The sequence below is a fragment of the Ptychodera flava genome, chromosome 20 (genome assembly GCF_041260155.1).
Source record: "Ptychodera flava strain L36383 chromosome 20, AS_Pfla_20210202, whole genome shotgun sequence".
Lineage (NCBI taxonomy): Eukaryota > Metazoa > Hemichordata > Enteropneusta > Ptychoderidae > Ptychodera > Ptychodera flava.
In genome coordinates this window covers 13,269,769-13,289,635 of record NC_091947.1, presented here as the reverse complement: position 1 = coordinate 13,289,635, position 19,867 = coordinate 13,269,769, and the positions used below count along the sequence as shown (strand labels likewise).

At 38.9% G+C, this 19,867-nt stretch overlaps 1 long non-coding RNA gene across 1 annotated transcript; it reads right to left on the bottom strand.

The window, feature by feature from the left end:
• Nucleotides 1–3,225: 3,225 nt before the first annotated feature.
• Nucleotides 3,226–19,236, bottom strand: LOC139120081 (uncharacterized). Its single transcript, XR_011549035.1, has 3 exons — nucleotides 18,908–19,236; nucleotides 10,625–10,781; nucleotides 3,226–3,482 (listed from the first exon to the last, which is right to left on the bottom strand). It is a non-coding gene; the product is annotated as an uncharacterized lncRNA (long non-coding RNA).
• Nucleotides 19,237–19,867: the final 631 nt, after the last annotated feature.

The following is a 19,867-nucleotide window of genomic DNA, read 5'->3' as shown; positions in this document are numbered from 1 at the left end:
GAGTGTAGTGCGCTGAGAATTTGGTCAAGGAGGAGACCTCTATCTTAGACAACATTGAGGACGAGGGGCCTCCTATGTTAGCAAACATTTAATAGAGTAGTTGGAGTGCATCTCAATGCTGAATGCGCTAAACGAGAACTTTTCCTGGCCGTGTAATACATGTCATTCGATAATGAGCCAAAGCAAAGTCGAATGCCCAATGGGATAATATTTTCATGTACAGGCTTCCAAAAAGTTTAATGGTCGCGGTAAACAGGACCGAAGGAAGCGCCACCTACGTACATATACCTGGCATACTTTCAGAATCTACATCAGTGTACGCCGGGTACGCTCTACACACGATAGTAACTGAGGCTATATCGACAGTAAAGCCAGAGAAAAAAATAATTGCCTGTCGGATATCTTTTGGCAAAGCTTCAGAGCCAGCGAACAAACTTTTGTCAGTAATTTTTTACGAACCAGCAAATATCCAAAAGGGTACAATGTTACTAATGGCTTGGAGTCTAGATTTTACAAACTGTTCACAATAATAGAGGATATATATATATATATAAGCAGTGTTGACAGAACAAATTTGAGCGTTGTTACATGTTCCCAGAAGAAAACAAAATATGAAAAAAATATGCCCTAGAAATAAAACGATTGTAGCATTGACTTTTTAACGTCCTCAAACATTGCCATAAATTTCCAGATTTGCTAAAGTAGAACTTCCCGGCCTAATCAACAAGCACTTAAACATGCTTGCTTTATTCTGTTCTTTAAAACGGTTAGATTTATTTGTCGTCGAAAAGATGTATGAGAAAAAAAACAGCTCCAGACATGAAAATTAATTTGTGATCAGTCCTGATGGAACGACATGAAAAGTTAGAGAAAAATCAAGTCTTGTACAATTACCCAATCTAAGGTTAATGTCACTATTCAAGTCTCCGCCCCGTTCGTCATCTTCATTATGAAGAGTTCGGAACCAGCTTTACGATTGTAACATCGTCTAGATTTTTTAAAGGAAATTCCAATTTTCTTGAAAACGCCATAGACAAAAACTCCCCGACGAATTAAGAGTGTGTATTCCAATAGCCCGCTGTCCTCAAAATATACATAATCATTATAAAAACATTTAGTTTAAGACCAATAAGTTGGGCCCGTTCATGGCGTTCACTTAATCTCTCAATCTGGACTGTCTACCGATAATTCTTGTTCGTCCTCTCAGATTGATAGAGCACCGATATGATATCAACGACGTCCTCAAAACCAATCAAAATTCAAATTTGAAATCAAAAGCTCGATTAATGGTATACACGGTATTTGAGTCGACAATGCGGCGTATCAGATGTATAATTTGACACGACTCTGTCAGTAAAGCGAAGTAACCGAGCTTTTCGTACCAATAAGAAGTTGTAAAAGTTACAGATTAAGTCGAGGAAGTCGAGCTTGAAGAGATCGGCTTTACGGAGTAATTTTCGTTCATATCGGCAAAGTCCCTGATGAGTTTCTTCCCATGATGCTCTGCCGTGAAGGAAGACTACAAACTTGACCAGAGAGAGATTGCCAGTAGTTTACAGACTCTTCTAGCATCTTTAAAAGTAGAGAAGTCCTACGAAGACAATTTTGAGACTCCCGATGGCATTCCTTGAGACTTAATTGGAGCAATGACGGATGATAAATATTGTTACGTCTCGCCGAGAGGGGAGATATCTGTCGACCGTCAAAGGGCACACAACTCATAACTGCTTTAACCCGAATTAAATTGATATGTTCTTTGCCTAGAGTTTATAATGCTTGCCTACGGCAGCGACCGAAGAAAAGTCAAATGGGGCAATATCGATGAAAGTATGACAAATATTCAAACACGGAATTTACAAATGATTTTGGCTGCGCTATAGCTAGTTCTTGTGTTTGTTTAAAGTAATAACAACTCGAATGTGTTCTTGTATTTTCTAAGTACAAAATAAAATTCCTTCGACTGCCGATGTTGTACGAACACGAAACGTCTCACTCTCGCTCCGATATCGCGTTCCAAATCAGCAGAGAGTTTGAAAAAACGGAAATCTTTTCAAGAATGAAGCAAATCTCAAAATATTCTTGAGAACTTCAAAACCACTCTGTTCACAGCACACCGTTCGTTGAGCAAAATGACAACACCTAAAAGGGGAACACTCTAAACACCCTGAGTATAAATGGTAAATCAAAAGATGTTTAAGAACATTGTTCTAAAGAACTATACCAGTACAAATATTACGTGCAACATTGTTTTATTGAACATATACATGTCGATATATATTTTATCAAGATACATTTTTGTTTAATACTCATCATTGAAATGAAATTTGACGAATTTAGGTAGCATAAATATGAAACAATTTTTTTTAAAACCCAAATCTCCATACTTCACATCCCGAGCGACCCACAAGAAATACCAAAAACTTCCCTGGCGAAATGTTTTGGTTTAAGTTTTCAGTTTGCAGAAGCCTAATAGTTCTGGTATCAACGTTTTCAGTGCGTATAAGATGGCGTAAGGGTGTGCTGTCTGAAATCAAACAATTATATGCTTAAACAATCAAAGTGGTGATGTGTTGAGCCGTTGAATACTGTGAGATAGTTCTAAAATGGTCATAAGTGATATCAGCTCGCTTTTTGTTGCCATGGATAACATCGCATCACAGCCAAGGATTTGAATTCCAGCTGAACTTAACCGAGTGGAGGATCATAGACGTATCAGAGTGTGTAAAAATAACTTTTAGCCCACTAGCCCTCGATGAAAAATAAATATATATACTTGGACAGAAAGACGATTGGTAGTGTAAAAACGAGATCGTCTTGCCTTCATCAACCTAGTGTTTGTCGTGTAAAAGAATAAATGACCCGTCGGCGTGTCGAGCCGGTGTCAATCTCGGTCCCCCGTCGCAACGCATTCAGGACCAGCACGGCTTGTCCGGTACGAGCCTCCACGGTGACCATTCAACCACCCGTGGAACTTTTATGCAGGAGATGTTGATCTTTTATCGAGCCCGGGGTCCAATTTGCGGGAGGCTAGCTCTATAGGCTTGACATGCGATCAAGCTGAATTGATAAATTTATAAATTTTTAACTGATCCTACTAATTAAAGAATAAAGTGTCATTATTTTCGCATGCAAGCAGGTAATATGTGTGTCATGATGGTGCGAGAAATACGCCTGTATGTGTTTACACAAACAAAAACTTCCACTGGAAAGAAACGAGAGATCCCGTAGAGGTAAATCTGTAGGTTTTTCTTTGATTTCAGTTTTCTGTTACAGAATAATATAGCAAAACGAAAGTTCTCATTTCTCTCGGCCCAGTGACGCCATCTCGATTAAGTATAGTCTGTGTCGTCTTGCTTTCATCAGTAATCTTCAAGGTTGTCTTCGCCGGACGTCAAGACGTTGTCTTCGGCGGGCTTCATTTGTTGCCACGCCCTGAGCTGCGAATCCAGTTCCTTCAAGAGCATACTTAAGGTGGAAGGCGACTGTAAGAAGACAATAGAAACGCGCCAATGTTAATTTCAGAGAAAAAGAAGAGACGGCACACGTTCAGATAGAATGCGCCTCGGGGACAGATATTTGGACTCTCATATTTTTACAGTACTATTCTATAGTCTACCGCTTGTTAGGGGCACATTTTAAAGCTCGTAGAAAGAGTAAGTAAAGTTTTCACCTTCTTGGTTTTGTGAAAGTCCAGAACATAATTTTCTTCATAGTGTAAACACACAGGAATGGTGGATATTTTGAATTTCAAACATAGGTAAATGGTTGGTATTTTGTTTTTCGCTAGTACCGCAATTCGCATGGCGCCTCCGATTTTATTCTTGATTTGGAAAGAGTATGATTAAAGATTCCTTGGGGAAAATTGAGATAAAGTTCAAGTCTTCCAGTTTGGAGGCGTGTACTTCCTCAAACGTAAATTAAAGATACTTGAAGATGGGTCTGCAGAAAGGAAGATGTGCTGTCACTATTGAGGAGGGGTCGTTGCCATGTCGCTCTAAATATGTAATTATCAATCGTGAAGGGCTGATTATCACAAATTGAGTGATAAATTTTCCACAGGCGGTAACCAACAGGTGATTGCCTCTTCAACTCTAATCTTAACTTGGCGGCTCAACGGTAGGTAGTGGCATGGCAGCGCGCCCTTCACTTTATCACAGCAACATCAAAATGACCTTTCATATAGCCAAGCTCATCGAGTATATCGCGCGGAAACTTCCCTGTGATAAAGGGACTACCCTTTCAACAATGTGCTGCATGGAAAGAGCAAGTCCCGAATCAAGGGGACAAAAGCAAGGTTTACGGGAGGACAGCGTTCGCCGCTCGAGCGTGGATGAGGAGACGACAGCGGGTATTAGGGACGTGGCAAAAATTGCATAGGGAGGGCCGGTATTGTTGCACACTGGTAAGAAATGAGCAATATGGTCCAATTGACGGCTTCAAGGTTGAAAATTCAAAAAATTTATTCCTATATTTAGAGAGACATAAAGTCTTGTGTGGGAAGATAAGAGCCTCGATGTGCGTATATAATATATATATATATATATATATATATATATATATATATATATATATATATGTATGTATGTATGTATGTATGTATGTATGTATGTATGTATGTATGTATGTATGTATGTATGTATGTTTATATATAATCCCATGGTATTTTTCTCTGTTTGACGTCATCGTATACGAGTGTTTTTCGCGGAGCCGTACAACTTCGAGCCGAAGGCGAGAAGTTGTGCGGCTCCGCGAAAAACACGAGTATACGATGACGTCAAACAGAGAAAAATACCATGGGATTATATATTTATCACATGAACAGTCTTCTTATTTTTCTTTTGACGTAGATGGATCAAAATTATCGTAACAAATTGCATGAATTTCCTCGCGATTTGTGTTTTACTTACGCGGATTACTTTCATTTAAAGAGTAAAGCGGCCCGTCACCCAGGAGATACTTTCATTCATAAATCCCATCAAGCTGAAATTTGCTACACTAAAGGTATCTCCACCAACCAGACGTACGGATTCGGTCACGTGAACGTGTCAATCATTGTCTCGCGCTGTACGGATGCCAAGGCAAGTTGGCCATCGGCGGACATAGCTTTCACCGTGCTAGCGACGGATAATCATAGTATTCAGAGTTACTAAGAATATTTACAATTATATTTATGAAGTAAATGAGACGACACGATCGAAACAGTAATTCTCATTCTCAGAGATGCCGTGGCTTTCAAAATATCACACAAGTTTACGACCTTTGCAAGCGCGAAAGATTCCGTTCGATGACACACTCATTGCATGTCTGTGCCCACAACGTTGCCGTCACCGGTCTCTGCCGGTGTCAACTCGTCCGGCAACTCGTCAATCCCGATCTCGGTCATCAATGTTTTCGTCTTACGAACTTTGATGTTTGCATTGACACATATCTCGTCCATGGATACATCCGAATTTTGTTGACGGAAACTCTGTTTTGAGTGTTGTCTGAGTCAACTTTCGAAGTACATGGGATTCCACAGCGCTGCACACAGCTCGACAGCTTATGTCTTCGCTACAGCATTATGCCGCGCTGCAAGTTTGATTCCGAGCGAGACTTTACGGAGTGTTTGTGTGATTAAGGAAATTGATCGTTGTTAGTCGAATGACTTTAGGCTTGCGCCTCCTATGTCGCTTTCCCGAAGATTACACTATACTCATTTATTCAGTCTGAGGTGTAGGTTTCGGTTTTATCGCCAACCGGGATCGCCAGGTACGACGTCCACACGACTCGACTGGAGCCGAGACGTTACTGAGCCATTAAAATAACGATCGTCGGTATCTCCATTCGATTCTCGGAAAAGCTATTGTTTTTGCGACTTGAAATTTCGTTGGACAAATATGCCTTCTATGTTTCCATGTCTGGATTTATCGGGTCACCTTTTAGTAAAATAATGTGCGAGCTAGCACGGCATCGATCACAACAAATCTGTTCGTGTCGCGACAGCTGCATGTATGAACGGTACCATGAAAGAAAAAAGTTCCGGTTGATGACGTACAACAGGGGTAATTCGGATTTCTTATAAGTCCTGTTCTACGTCACACAGGTGGGAATTCGGGCCAGTTCATGTGATAAATGTATGTATGTATGTATGTATGTATGTATGTATGTATGTACGTACACATGCACGTCATCAAGTTGGAACTAATGAAGGATATATGGACACATATGAAGTTACCCAATATGCGTTGCTAATTGTAAATAAAAGTGTACGACAATTATGTACGGTGATTGAAAGTTCAGGATATTATGTGAAAGAGAAATTAGATTTTTGAATTTCTCCCAAAAATATCGATGGTATAGAGGGTGTAACAGGTGGCGTAGGATTTGAAAAACGTCGCCCTCGCCCCAGTGATGCCTGTTCACTCCCTTAATTATTGCCTGAAACATGATGTTTATCCAAAGGGAAAACCTGCCACGGGCTGAAGGTGCACAAATCTGTCGTGCCTAAAATGCAATTACTAAAATAATTCGATACTGAGATGTACCACGAATAGACCTTGGTCGGCGTCCATTCCTTTCATTACGGTAATGGCCCTTGAGGACTCGGGACAAGATGCTGTACCGAGATAAAATTTGATAACGCCTCACCCCATTTAAAAGGAAACGACTACGTTTCGTTAAGTTGTACTCAATTTTGCCCAAGGGAAGGCAAGGCTTAACACCGATGACTGGAAGAAATCAAAGATCCATTGAACGCAGATCCTATCGGACAGGGTCGGTTTATGTTCTTAATCTTTCTAAAATGAACAGCCGTTTCATGGACTCGTTCATTCTGGGTTTTTTTCTCTCTCACTATTTTCAGAACTAAACGTGCCTGGCTTTAATTGTGTTTTCCCGGTTCTCTTGTTTTTACTTGACTCGTCAAATGAGCTCAGCTATCAAAATGTTTGCTTCCCCGTCAGGCGCTGTCTTCGCAGTGATCAAAATTTCACTTCACACTCTCTTGGTAAAAGATTATAATCGTGATGAATTCTCACATGTTTGAAATATATATATATATATATATATATATATATATATATATATATATATAATATATATATATATATATATAGGCTATGTAGAAAGGTCACAATGCACACTAGAGACTCTTGGTAAAATCATTCTAGTGATAAAGGCTCAGATTTTTTTCAGCTGATCTAGAATTATTGATATTTAGAACTGTTCTTCAAAGTTTGCACTGATTGAGAATCTTAATTCTCTGTACACATGCTCTAAACCTTGCTGAATATTCACCAAATCTCGGCAGAGTGAGTATTGATGAGTCACTTTACAAATTATAATGAGAGTCAGTCACTTTGGATGATACTAAATGACTCAGGCTATAGGTTCAATGAGGTATAATTCTGAACAAGTTTCCTGGATTCGAATTACTCACAAGTCTCCTGTCGAACAAAACTGTAATGTCAAAATAATTGTAACCGTGCTTTAGAAGAGACTGGAATCCAGTCTTTGGAGTGTTCACGGAATATGATAGGCGATATAAACTCCAACATTATCAGCTAAGGCCAGGAAGAAAAAATAAATTGTTCATCGGAATCGCCGCTTCTACTTTGGCATATTTGGAATTTTTTTTTTTTTTGATCGCGGCAAATTCTTACTTCCGCATTTCCTCGTTTTGTAAAGGTTAGTACATGTCACATCATGAGTATTAATTTGATCGCCAACATTCGGACGTGATGGCCAACAGTTAGTTCAAAAGACGCTACTCAGTGTTTGTCCTGATATTACGTTCGGCAATTTGTTCAACAAGATCGTGACAGCAGATGGACGGTGCATCTGATTGAATGAAAATTGCATCGAAAGTATAAAAATTTACGGCAATGACAAAACACATGGTTGCGTCGATGTTAAAGTACGATCTGAATGATGACTACCGGTATATACTTCACTCCGATCACAGTAAAGTGTTGTTAGACCATTGTGTAAAATGTGTAGAGACAGTGGTAAAGAGGCCAAAACATGGGGCCAAAGTAAAATGAAAAAACTCAGATGCTAGGTCCCACCAGGACAATATTAAAGGACAATACTGAATTGTTGGATTTCAGTGATTTGCTGTACATTTCAGTTTTATTCTGAGAGAATGTTGAACTTCTTGACCGCGGAGTGACGTCACTTTCACCTCACGCACGCGAGTGAGGTGAATTGGGATTTGACTATACAGGACAGTGAACAATGCAGAAATTATGTGACAAGGGACAGAACTTAGTGTTTATCATTGACATAATCTTGAATCTTTGAATACTGGTGTAAAGGTTGAAAAATCTACACTTCAATATTTTGTTCTCACGGTAGTGTGACACAAAAATGACGTGAAAAACCGCAAGTTCCCGGATGTCTGCGGTCAAGAATACTCAGAAAATGTTGTGCAAACACTAACATCGTTTATTGTTGGGAAATATAGTATTGAATTCAGTTACCAGTATCAGTGTTTCTTGTCTGAGATATTTCTGGTAAAAAGGGTAACAGTTATCTTGCCTTGTCTGCATCTGTGCAGAAATGCCAGAGAACCGCGTTTACCTTCGGCCTAAAAAAAAATAAAAAAAAAAATTTTCGCTCGCCGCTCCTGGGACTTGGTCCAAAAAATCCGATGAACAAGATTTTTTTTTCTCTGGCCTAATTGCTATATTTATTGTGTAATTTGTTTCCTTCGTCGTTCCCGATCGATATTCGTCGGTTATTATCGTAATCTCGATGTGTTACACAAGTGAAAATTTTCAATATTCTAAAAGTGTTGCGGATGTTGTTCATTTACTTGAATTCACTTCAGAAAATTACGAGAGACTTCAGTCGTGATAGTAATAATTTAGCCAACACCCGTTTCAGAATCAGATTCTATTAGTTGCCAGGAATCGTACCAGATTGGAAGTTCCGAGTTAAACTTCGGAATACGCTATGTCGAGTGTAGGAAGCCTGGGGACTTAGAGATGCCAGTGTCATTTCATTTCGGTCAATGTCAAACAAGGGCGTTTGATATGATTTCAATGATCAGGAATTTATTGGTGAGAATTTTAACGCCAAACAAGAGCCTAACATCTTGAGCTCTCTCCAATGTTTATGCAAAGGTGATTTTGATTCGGAATCTAAAGCCATGTTTTTTCACATTTGTTACCTTCTCTAGTCGTTCTTTGTTACTCTCACACACAGTTTCTAAACCCTCTTTCCTTAGCTCTTTCACCTTCATGGTTTGGCCCGAACCCATTGCTATCGATGGTGACATGTGCACCTGTTTACAGGGAATAAGTTGAATGAACTGGCTGAAGTTGCGCATGGATACTCCACGTGTCCTAATTGTTGACGGAACATTTTCGCTTGATATTGTACATTTCCTTCGAACAAACGCTGAAATACATTGAAAACATCACATTGTTTCACATCTTAAAAGAGGATATTGAACCTTTCATGACACTCCAGTGTTTTAAAGTAACTTTTCTATCTCATCACGATCTCTCATGGTCACGTAACATTGAAGAAACATGTTCTTGCTTTGTGCTGCGCTTGATAGATGACACAGTGACAGTTTATCATTATTAAAAATGTGTCGTTGCGTGGTTTCAGAAGATACACGAAAAGTTACACATATCGGGCTAGAGCAAGTATCACCGAGGTTTTCTTGGCGGCGTTTACTCCATTGCGTTAGGCAGCATTCAACGATGCTAAGTTACATTCTTTATGAGGTATCCAAGAAATAAGCCATCACGTGATCGCGTTTCGGGTTGGAAATTTTCAAACTATGTTATATCGTTTCGAAATACATTTTGTTCAACATAATCTTTCCCCCGCCTCTCTAAACAAAATATACTACTAGAAAAATATTGTGCCTTGTCACCGTGTTTCTAGTATAATACTACGTGGAAGTCTAAGTGGACAACCATTTCCGAAAAAGTAATCCACGAATACAGTTGGTAGCCTACTTTTATCCAAGACATAAGGTTAATTTTAAATTGTATCTGATTACTATTTCTGACAATCGACTTAAATTAAGTCCGACATCATCTTTCAAGCAGCTTAATTTCATCCTATCAGACTCGGACAGGCAACACGGTGACAGTAATACAGTGGAAGTATTTTAAGGCTGAAATGTTAGATAAAACTATTATACCACAAAACAGTCAAATTTTCTTTTCATATAAGCTAATCACTGTTAAAAATCAAATAAAATACGAGATATAAGGTACACCATTCTCAGTATCCCCTTTGTTTTATCGTCCCGAAATTGCAAAATAAGTATTTAGCATCAATAAATTACAACTGATGATCAATTAAACATCATTGTTCACCTGGTTTGACAAGATCACAGACTGTTGTTTGGGAGAGTCTAAGAGCCAGACTGGAGTTAATACACTCCATTTAGCAGTAGACTGCGGTTTTATTCCGGGACACATGTAAAAAAGTAATAGTCCCGGGGACAACCGTTTCCAGGAATTGGTAGTCCCAAGGTAACTTAAGTTTGGCTTTAAGGTGATCAGGGACTGTCGTTAATTTCGAACCCTGAATACAGTCGGACAATATGTAAAATGAAAATTGTTTTGCACTTAATGATGATGTTCTTCGAAAAGAGATAATCCGATAAAAAATTGCCTACCCTGGCTCCATTACTGGTTCGTTTTCCGGACTTCCATCGGAATCTGTCTTTAAGGGAAAAGTGAGGCTGTGCCTGCGATGACGTCATCAGCTGAACCAGCAGCAGCGACCCGAGGAATAGACAGGTTATACATGTTGTGGAACTCTTCATGGCTGCCCTGTGAATGAATTGTGGCAGGGAAGAACATAATGAATAAATGGAACGCCACAAGCTCTTTTTATCATGACTTGGCGTTTCCATTTTTAAATTCAATCAAATACGTTTTAATGAAGTTGCAAGCTGCATCAACAATCTGGATTTTCTTTTTTGGTAAAATAGTTTACTAATTAACCAGGTATTGAACAAACACTGAATAGGAAGACAGTAAATCCCCAAAATAAAGCTATTTTCGTCACTACTTGTGTGGTAGAAGCCGAATATTGAAAATATCAGGTTAAATGGACTAGTTACACCAGTAACTGACATAAGTAAGATTTTTGTTGAAGTTTGTCACGTCACGAAAACCTATTCATTTGAATTAAAAATATTATCGTTGGATTACAGCCGAAATAAAATTCTATGATTAGAAAAGCTTTGAATGTAAACATGTTAGAATTTCCAAAAACAAGCCAGAATTTGTTTATGATTCTCACTTATTTTTGTGTGGACCCAAACAAAATAATGAGGAACTTACGCTCCTAATCTCTGATAAAAAACTTTTAGCTCGTCAGCATCCAGAATCGCCAAAGAAAAGATGTGGGCTTTATTTTCCACCAAATTTAAGATACAAAGCGTTCAGTAACAAATATTTGAACTCCCAAAGTCTTAAAAGTTTTCGTTCGGTTGTCTCCTGGGCTTGCTGTGATAGCTGAGAATATCAAATTTGGCTTTGTTTAGGATCAGTGGGCGTTTATTCTTCCATACAGCCAGTGAGAGAGTTGCGGCCATTTTGAATTTTAGATATCATTGAGTTATAAGAAATATGCTTCTCAGGTCAAAATACTTGCTCTGTGCTTTCACATTTTCAGTCCAAACTACACAATAGAATGGTGTAAAGATTGCAGAAGTAATATCACTCGTAGAAACTTTCATATTCAAGTTGTGTAACAATCGACCACATTCTCCTTGGTTATTTACACACGCCCTCACAATCGTCAATTGAAAACACCAATACTGTTTATCGCGGGAGCGGAACCAATCATTTCGATATTGCCCCATCATAAAAAACCTCAATCAACTACTCATTCAGTGCTTGGTTGTAATCTAAAGTCTGTATATCAAAGCCACTGTCCGGTATTATAGCGAAATCGATATCGTCATTAACAAAAAAATGTTTTACGAGCGTCTACCGGAATGAATTTTGTGCCAGCGTTGGCGACAAGGTCGTGGATCCCTGTTGTTCGAATCGTAAATTTGACTTTTAATCAAGAGAAAGGGGACGTTCAGTTGAAGGTTGTGTTTTAAAAACAAAAAGGGCTGTTCACTTTCTGTCATCTCAAGACGAGTGATGTTTGTTTGAGGGAAGAATTGCGCTGATAAATTAGCACACGAAGGGATTAAACGTCGCAAGTTCGGACATCAAGTTTTAGATACGCTTCCACGTATGTTCAGTTTAAAAAGGAGAGTCCGCTGCGATATCCCGCGCGCATTGATCTGTATTAATAAATTGGTCAGAGTCAAAAGTTAACGACACAGGTCATAAAACCAAGCAATCATAAGACCGCTGAAGGCCTCAGATCAATGCGACGATAATTATCCGTAGCTTTTCCCCTGCGCCTTGATCTGAATGTTAAATGCACAGATTTAGCCATTAAGACTTTTCATTATAGGTTTTACGGCATACTTTGCCGACAAATGATGATATTTTTTCTGAAATTATGCATTTACGATCAGAGCCTATTCCTTAAATCCTATCAGGCTATCAACCACTGATGATCCAATATACAGAGCAATTTATCGAACGGGATTCTGGCAGGTTTAATTCAGTTCCAAGGTATTTCGACACAAGATAGCCCTATTTGATCAAGAATACAATACACGCTCTTTCATAAAGCGACCATTTCGAAATTTCACAGGGCGATAAAAGTTCATTGCAACAAAAATTATGGACTCGAAAACGTACATAACCTTGTTCAAATCACGAAATTCCGCCTTCTTTCTCATATTTAATGATGCATTTAATCTTTTAAACAAACCTCGCCGAGCTAAGATTTCTTTACCTTTTTAATCGGAGTAACTCGATATCCGCCCTGTGACTGTCTTCGTGACATTTGCTGACGGGAAAGATTTGACTGTCAAAGTGCAGCTATCTCAAAATGAAGCTCTTCACAGTAATTTAAAATCAATTTATTCTGTTACTGTGTGAGAAGACACCTCTTTATTTCAAACAATATATTTTTATCAAACGTGCTGCTTGTTAAAGTACAGGCAGGGGCACTGCATTCTCATGAGAGAGAATTATCATGAAATACGATATCATAAGATATCGTGCTGCTGTGTTGCCAAAGTATTTCATATTATCTTCAATATTACACTAGTAAGGCGACCTTTAAAGCGAATGACGAATTGGAGTCAGCGACATCTGGCAAACTTTACCAGTACTAACAGTTGAAATTTGAGCAAGGAGCTTAAACTGTCCGGAGATATGACAAGCTTCTGGACATTTCTCTTGTACAATTCTTCCTTTTCTTCCTAATCAATTTTCGGCGCTAATTTTCAGTGTTGCCAGGAATGTGCACTTATGATGAATGGTCTATTAGCTTCGGATAAACAGCATTATGTTTGTTCTTTTTTTCCAAATTTATGTTAGTTTCTTTTCTGTCCTTTCCGTGTTTGTTATGTCAAGTTATTCATACCTTACATCTTATTAGCTGCCCCGGGATCTTCCTAGTTGGTCTGATCAACCCGCGCACGCGCAAACTTTCATCTATCATGCACTAAAATTCGTGGGCGCATATGTGTCCAGAGGAAGAAGAGTGCGTTTACCCTTTTGTTATAGGACCTGCAAATAGCGCGTCTCCGCGTGTGCTGCGCGAACGCATTACACGCGCCCAACATGGAGAGAATAGCACACATTTTAGTGGCAATTAATTACATTTTACTGTACCGAAAACCTTCACATCTCATTTTACTGAACATTCTTGTTTTTTTCACTTGTTTTGCTCATGGTGAATACTTATACAAGAAATACCTAGAGTGTCATCTTTTACTCGTTGTCATGGCAACCCGTCGCTGATCTCACCTGACATGCGCGCAGAAAATTATTTCCAGTGCATATTGACATTTATCAACATTTTAAGTATAATGATATTACCAAATAAACGGGTTCATGTAATTTAATCGCAAATGTTATCACAGCCTTAACGAGAGCCAGCAGAAAGATCAAACTCTAATACGCGTTCCACGTCCTAATTTCAGACGAAGTCTTTAGTCAAATAATTGTACAAATACATGTACAGCCATAAGCCATATTTTGACAGTAAAGTTACGAGCGGTCATCATTTATTTATTTATTGTTTGTTAGTGTTTTTTGCTTGTTTTTTTGTTTTGTTTTGTTTTTCTTGGTTTCAAAATCATGCTTATCGAGAAAATGGTCATCATTAACAAAACACTTAGACAAGCACGGAAGTCGTCTCACTCTGATGGAAAGCCACTCAAACAACGGGCTTTTATTAACCATGCAGGCAGGCAGCCGCTCAGTATTTTAGTCGTCCTGTGCAAGTCTATTAAGTGCCTATTAAATCACTTCAAATGTTAAATTGGCAGATAAACAACATCCGTCCCTACGGCTTAAGTTGAATTGCAACAACGAGGACAGGAAGTGCTGTCGTATGAAGAGTTTGGTCAAGATGAATTAAGGGCATAGAATTACGTCTTCCTGTTGTCTGTCTCTGTGTCTGTGTCTGTCTGTCTGATAGTCTCAACTTCGGTCATAATTTCTGTGTCTGTCTGTCGTGATGTCTCTTTCTGTCTCTGTCTATGTGTGCATGTCTATCTCTCTGAATCTATTTCTCTAAGTCTGTATCCGGCATCTGTACGTCTCTATCTCTTTTCTGTCTGATCTCTCTCTCTCATCTCCGTCTGTCTGTCTGTCTATCTGTCTAGTCTCTGTTGTCTGTCTGTCTAGTCTCTGTCTATTTCTGTCCGTCTCTGTTTGTCTGTCTGTCTGTCTGTCTGTTTCTGTCTCTGTCTCTGTCTCTGTGTGTCTCTCTCTCTGTCTCTCTCTCTCTGTCTCTGTCTCTCTCTCTCTCTCTGTCTCTGTCTCTCTCTCTCTCTCTCTCTCTCTCTCTCTCTCTCTCTCTCTCTCTCTTTCTCTCTCTCTCTCATTATCAGTGAGTGAGTGTCCAACAGATTATCCTTTACTCATAAATTTATATTTCGAATGTGTTCACATTAATGTAGCTATAAATGTGAGAGTTTTATTTAGTGCATAGTACTTTTTGCCTAATTCTTGAGTTAGCAGCCACCTGTAGAAGGTATCTTCAATCACGATGTGGTTCACGTAATACTCTTAAAATTCTTATAAATTATGCAGAAATGTACAACTTAGGTAAATCCTCTTAAAATAGAAAGCAGAACATCAAATACGTCGGCTCTGATGTCTGCTCATAAAATTGCAATGGGAATTATATTTTTAACCGTTTGGGGAAGAAGTTTCTGTAACAGTGATATACACCAGTAGCGTTGCTAGATTAAATTATTAAGATGCTTTATGATTTCCTGCATGACAGATTTTATACCTATTGTAATTTTTTCTTTTATAGCAAGTGATCATAGTCAATTAGCCGAATGTACTTTGTTTCATTTGAAAACAAGACTTTTCAATTTACATCGAGACAGACTGATATTGGACGGAATAATGGACACGGAAAATTTGGCGGGAGGTCGACAAAGTGAAGCAAAAGACATACAAGCGTAGTTCTATTGTCTTACCAAATTTTTTGGGTTTTTTTTCATTAATGCAAGACGTGCCTCAAAACCTAAAGACTTAAACTTTTATTCAAACGTTCCTCAAGGAAATTTAAAACAATTTTTTTTTAAAATCAATCATGAATATTAGAGACACAGTACAGGTTTGGTACCAGAAAAGCAAATTACCTAATGATCAGTACCTAGATTTAAATTCAAAATGGCCGCTATCGCAATACCAACTCCACAGGATTTCTGACAAGAATATCTCAGATAGTAAATAAGTTTGATACCCAGGTGACGATAGTTTCATAATTTATAAGACCGGTTTTAAATGACGTGATTATATAATCAATAATCAATGTCTTGCGATCACCCTGATCAAAGTTTTAATCGGTTTCGACGATAGACAGCGGGGACTGAAGTATCTTTTCGACACGCCTTAGACAGTAGCATTCGGTAACATACTCTTCGAATTTTCCGTTTAATAGAGTGTTTGCAATATTTAGTAACTGGGTATGTCAACGTAAGTCAATCCATTTCAGTACGTAAAAGAGGAATAAAGCAGTTTGGCTTTTTTTTCTCCATCACTCCCAAAAGGTCACAAACTCCCCACGATATCATTGTCGATTAACTCTTCAAACTAAAGCCTTCCACTGATTGACAATGTAAAGTCACTATCACAACCTTACATGCAGTCTGTTGCATAAAGACAGTTCAATTCCTACCCTGAAATACTTTCTCACTCTTGTTCAGTGCGACATCTTTTCACATTGAGCTGAGCAGAAGGTATGGCATACTGTCAATCGGATTTGATCTAAAAACTAATACAGTACCAGCCCACTTAACAGAATCATGGGCGCCCAAAACCACTTGGGCGTTTACGGGCTTCTAATAAAGACGTTGCCATGGATTCAGTCCTGAAATGACGAACAGTCTGAGTATTCTGATTTGTACAGTCCCTGTTTTGATCGATATATCAAGATACCAACCCCTTGAATTTGCACCTTGGCTTCCACCGCGGATTAGAATCTAGACAAAGTAATTTTTATCATATGTTGATCGTCGTCATCGGACTTGATGAATTCTTCCATAATCGCATCTAAAGCAAAGTTGGACTCTGACGATGGTCTTTCACACGCGCTAGGGCAAAAAAACTTAGGAACGAGCTCAAAGAAATACTTAAAGCTGGGAAAGGACATATGGTGTCCCTATACTTACAGCTCTCTTACAGAACAAGTCGTAATAAATTTTTATAAGATGAATCAATACGATTCTTAGCGAATTCCTAAACCTTGTCGAGCTTCTTGCTACACGGATTCGAACTTTGTTAACATTGCGTAGGTTACTGAACCAATATTGGAAAGGACACACAGTGTAAGGCAAGTCAGATTTTTAAAAGGTTTTGCCTTTTGTAGACGTGTCCTAAAATGGCAATCCAAGTGTGGAATCTTGGTACCTTTCGGCTGATTTGTCTTTATATTGACGCTGAAAGGTCCCATATTGCGTAAAGGAGTCATAATCCGTGCTCGATTTTATTAACCTTCCATTTATCCGAGCACCTTTTCTTTTTAAATCACGTTAAGATACTCCATTAGGTTCCAGTGACACGCAACGTTAGATCGGTGAGAACTCGGCGTGGGCCTAACGTGGCGGTAATTGGGCCGAAACGCCCCTGTAAAAATTCTCGGAAATGTAGTTAACCAATTCCTTACAATTGTTAATCAGTCTTGACGACGCTGACTCTGTTTTGCCGACAGTGCATTTTATGCCCTTTTTGTCTCAATGGGTTCGCGGATTCCACTTTTTTAAACACTGAAATAAAGTTCCATTTTCTTTGTAATTCAAGCATTCAATTTTCTCACGGATTTTTCATCAGAGCCTGGCCGCTATCTGAATTTTGCATGTCGGTAAAGATATGGAAGTTTGCTTGACTGTTCAAAATATTTGACCCCTATTTTTATTTTTGATGACGAAAGTAAATTGTCTGAACTTCTCAAAACACAGCAAGTGCAACCTCTTAAAACTTCGACATGAAGGTGTGTGTGACCTTGAAGACTCTTAAACGAGTCGTTTAAAGAAAACCACAGTTTTCAAGTCTTGGTCGTGTCCAATTTTTCAATGTTAACCGTCTTTTGATTTAAAAGCGATTTCGTGTCGAAAGACGTTTCATGAAGTTTCGTAAGGTGACTTTTACTTAAATTCTTAATAGGAAAATTGAAGACACCCTCGCACGAAGAAATGGCAACAATGTGCGCGGGAAGAAACTCCGATATGTTCTTAAGATATGAAAAAATTTCTCTTTGCCCAACCCACTGTAAAACAGTGTAAGATTTTGAAAGACTGAACAGTCCTCCTAAAATGAATATTTTGTCTCAATCGATTTCTAAATTAAGTTTACTTACTTTGGTCATAGGTACCAACTTAACAGTGGCATAAACTCCTTTCATATTGTGAGAACACCTGTAAACCACTGATCATTTATATGGAAAAGAGAATTCACCCTTAGGATGCCGTTGTTAGAAAGTAAAATCTAGATGTGACAAGTTTTTCTTTCATTAGTTTAGAATTCCTATTTAAAGATTGTGCGTAAGTTTCATGCCAGGTTTCAGAATGTCTGCCATATCAGCGTCGCTTTGTTTTAATCAGAAAGTCTCCTTATTAACAAGATAGAGTGACTTGCGTTTGACAAAATCGATTTGACGAGCGAGGTCCCATTTGTCAAACTAACTAACTGAGTAAACGTTGTAGTACATACTTATGCCTTGGACTCACGTAAAACGTCCTGCTATCTATCGCCTTTTGACCGCCCTCGTCCATCCGACCTTTTTTTTTTCTTTACTTTTTCCTCCTGGCTTTTCGAAGACTTGTAATGTCAACGCTAGTTTTCGGAATCGTACATCTGGCCGTACTGTTCAATCTTCCAACGTCGAAAAATATACGGCAATCAAAGGATGAGACTGCTTGGCGGCCTCGTAAATGCCGAGCATTAAAAGTCCATTGAAGGCGATCCAGTCGATCTCATTTGATGGCTCGGATGAAATTGATTGACTACAACAGTGTGTGTATTTTACCGATAGCAATAATTTTCTCGTGTTGGTAAAGGGGATGGATTTACTAAAAGCTTTTTTGCAAGCGCCATTTTATGTTTTCTAATACTCTTTGAGATTAAAATACTTAGAAACTAAAAGGCGGAAAGCACAACCCAAAGTGCCATCGTAAAAGTAGCGTGTATTCTCGCGCCTGTTGTAATGTTCATTGCAAAAGAAAGTTTAAAATTTGGATTGTCCATGCTGACGTTGATGGAAAAAGTCATTTAGTGATAGGACTTGAAAAATATTTTAACTAAAATCTTAAGAAGTTCTGCTCTACGGACAATAGAAAAAAATCACTTGCCTTATATTTCCTTCGACGTTGTCAGGTATGTGTTCGCTCGGCGATTGTGCTTGCTATGTGCCCCGTTGGTGTAACTGCTCGAACGCCTTTGGGACGGATGCAGTGATATAAGTCAAGTGTCCGCTTTTTATCCTCCCGTGAATGACTCAGTGGAGCATTTGATGGGTTTATCGGGCCTTCCAGTGAGCGCAAACGCCGTCCAGCGATTTGAACTCGCCCAGTGATCGATTGCCGAGTCTCCTGATTTGCTGATTGGAGGGTATCAGTGTGTATGTGTGCAAAGGTTTCGAAAACACACCTGTGGATGCGTAGAGTCTTGACACCTTTATGCATGGCCGGTCCCTTGGAACTCTAGCGACAGCACCGCCTGTGACGTCATGACATCGCTTCCTAAATGTCCACCCACTCTGCGCGTCTCGACATCGGAGAAGTCGGAATTTAATCATTATTGACAATTGAAGTGACATTTACAAAAAAAAGTCCCGATATTTCATGAAACCAACCCATACAGTGCTTTTTATGAGTTTCAATGTTGTTATGCCGGTTTCATCGGTCGGTTTATTACGGCAAAGGAACGGTATAGCTTCTGTTATAAAATTCTACCCAATCACATACACGATGCTCATCTTAATAATTAGCGCTGTAAAGTTCGTTTATTGGACAAAAGAAAGGACACTGACTCCATTCGACCATCATTGACCAAATGTATAGCGAAATTAATATAATCTGTTTGAAGAAAGTAATTACGTTGGTGACGTACATGTATCACTGACGCACATTTTCAAAAGAGAACAGACCCCGCGTTGACGAACGTTTTACGTTCAGGGTGAAAATTGCTCCGAAATCTTAGCATCTTAGAAGGGACGTAAATATTTCTCTGCGTTAAGTTTATATTACTCGATAAACCTCGAGATTTTTGCTCTCAATCTCACCAAAAGATAAACAACGCTCAATCATACT